General features: G+C 38.6%; 1 non-coding gene across 1 annotated transcript; it reads left to right on the top strand.

The window, feature by feature from the left end:
- Positions 1–612: 612 nt before the first annotated feature.
- Positions 613–685, top strand: TRNAE-UUC (transfer RNA glutamic acid (anticodon UUC)). Its single transcript has one exon. It is a non-coding gene; the product is annotated as a tRNA-Glu (tRNA).
- The last annotated feature ends 2170 nt before the right edge of the window (positions 686–2855 follow it).

The raw sequence follows: 2855 nt of genomic DNA on the forward strand, positions 1-2855 counted from the left end.
GAAAATAGAGTGTGAGTCCTTACCAAGTAGCCAAATGGCAACCTTTTTGCTGAGAGAATCTATAGGAACATACGGTCTTTGTACCGTAAGGGACAACATTCCAAATATGAGGACTGGAAATGTATATAGCACACAGAAGACTACCACCATTCTGGCTAAGACTCCAGGCCCAGGCACCAGCCCAAAGGCGGAATGAAGAGCACATTTAATCCTCTCACCACAAAGGCATGAATAAGCTTCTCAGCCTCTGAGTTCAGAGCTCTCCTAGATGGATGGGGAAAAGGCTGTACCCTCCTCTCCAACATGGTGGAAAACGCATGAGAGTGCAGAAGGGAGAAGTGAGAAGAAGGTAAGAAGGTTGCTATATGACAGGGTAGTATTGGGATGGCCCCTGTGTTTTACATTCCTGACTGCAAAGAAGTTGTGATCACCAAGGAGTCAATGCCAAGGTTCCCTCCATAACTTCTGATGATCATGTCACTAGAGGAGGGAAACTTTATATATGGATTCTCATTTTCCGGGTTCCTGGAATTTCTCTTAAATTTTCAAATATGCTAGAACCAACCCAAAATGCATTTCACTTTTCTTTCCTTGTTAAACAATACAGGGAATTCCCTGGCAGTCTAGTGGTTAGGACTTGGCACTTTCACTGCCATGACCCTGGGTTCAATTCCTGGCCAGGGAACTAAGATCCCACAAGCCTCCTGGCATGGAAAAATAAAAAATTAATTAAAAAATACACACTCATTGGATATAATGTGTTAATAAAGTGTGAAGATGGAAGAAAAACTACTCATGATTTTATCACTCAGACATAACCATAGGTAATATTATGGTGCATTTTATTCTGGAATGTTTTGGACACATAGCCAACCTGCACACACATGCATGGGATCCAATTAATTTGTATACCTCTTCTTTGACTAACTATATTTTGACCATCTCCACATATCATGAGATTAAATATGATTTTTAGCAGCAATGTACTATTCTTATGTATGGAGGTACCACAATCTAATCTGTTGTTGAGAGTATAGGCTCTTTTCACATTTTAATTTGTTTATCTAATAGGTTCCTTAGACTAGATTCCTAGAAGTCACCTATGACTGTGTCAAAGGTCATGAGCATTTTTAGGGCTCATAAATAAGTAGATACTCTTATCATTCCCATTATACGGATGAGGAAAATAGGAACAGAGACATTTAACAACTTGCCACAGGTCACACAGCAAGTAAAAGGCAGAGCCAGAATTCAAATTGAAGTAGTCTGACCCCACAGCAACCACCGCATTGTGGAAAGGTATTGACTCTATGTTATAGTGGCTACAGATATTTTTACCCTCTGTCATTTGTGTCTTAAATTTTGCTGGTGATATTTTATATGGAGATTTTAAATACATATCTGTAGGCAAATTTGTTAATATTTTTGCTTTATGTTCCATTTTTTCATGTTTATAAAATCTATATCCTATGAGCTGGTAAATATTTACCCATTTTGATGGACTGTTTGATAGCTTTCTTTTAAAACTTGACTCTTCTGATGCAGGATACAGCATGCTTGGGGCTGGTGCATGGGGATGACCCAGAGGGATGTTATGAGGAGGGAGATGGGAGGGGGGTTCATGTTTGGGAACGCATGTACACTCATGGTGGATTCATGTCAATGTATGGCAAAACCAATACAGTATTGTAAAGTAAAATAAAGTAAAAAAAAAAAAAACGACTCTTTAATTGATTGGAATATTCTTAAATGAAAGAGGTGATTTTCTTTCTGGCTTACTTCACTCTGTATAATCGGCTCCAGTTTCATCCATCTCATTAGAACTGATTCAAATGTATTCTTTCTCATGGCTGAGTAATACTCCATTGTGTATATGTACCACAGCTTTCTTATCCACTCATCTGCTGATGGACATCTAGGTTGTTTCCATGTCCTGGCTATTATAAACAGTGCTGCAATGAACATTGGGGTACATGTGTCTCTTTCAATTCTGATTTCCCCAATTATACAGAGTGAAGTAAGCCAGAAAGAAAAACACCAATATAGTATACTAACACATATATATGGAATTTAGAAAGATGGTAATGATTACCCTGTATGCAAGACAGCAAAAGAGACACAGATGTATAGAACGGACTTTTGGACTTTGAGGGAGAGGGAGAGGGTGGGATGATTTGGGAGAATGGCACTGAAACATGTATACTATCATGTAAGAAACGAATTGCCAGTCTATGTTTGATACAGGATACAGGATGCTTGGGGCTGATGCACGGGGATGATCCAGAGAGATGATATGGGGTGGGGGGTGGGAGAGGGGTTCAGGATTGGGAACTCATGTACACCCGTGGTGGATTCATGTCAATGTATGGCAAAACCAATACAGTATTGTAAAGTAAAATAAAGTAAAAATAAAAATTAAAAAATAATAATAAAGAGAAAGAGATGAGGCAAAAAAGTTTTCATTTGTTAGTAGTTATTTGACATTCTGCCACTGTTATCAAATCCTGAGTGTAGAATAGAGATGGTAGTGATCTCTACTCCATAGGATCATTATTAGATAAGCATGCTTGGGGCTGGTGCATGGGGATGACCCAGAGGGATGTTGTGGGGAGGGAGGTGGGAGGGGGGTTCATGTTTGGGATCGCATGTACACCCGTGGTGGATTCATGTCAATGTATGTATGGCAAAACCAATACAGTATTGTAAAGTAAAATAAAGTAAAAATGAAAATTAAAAAAAAATTTAAACACACACACACACACAGTTAAAAAATTAAACAAACACCCAACAGGAATTAATTCTCTTTCTCCAAATCGGTCTGCCCTACTCAAAAAAGGTTTCTATGGCAATCATAT

This window comes from Ovis canadensis, chromosome X, assembly GCF_042477335.2.
Source record: "Ovis canadensis isolate MfBH-ARS-UI-01 breed Bighorn chromosome X, ARS-UI_OviCan_v2, whole genome shotgun sequence".
Taxonomy (NCBI): domain Eukaryota; kingdom Metazoa; phylum Chordata; class Mammalia; order Artiodactyla; family Bovidae; genus Ovis; species Ovis canadensis.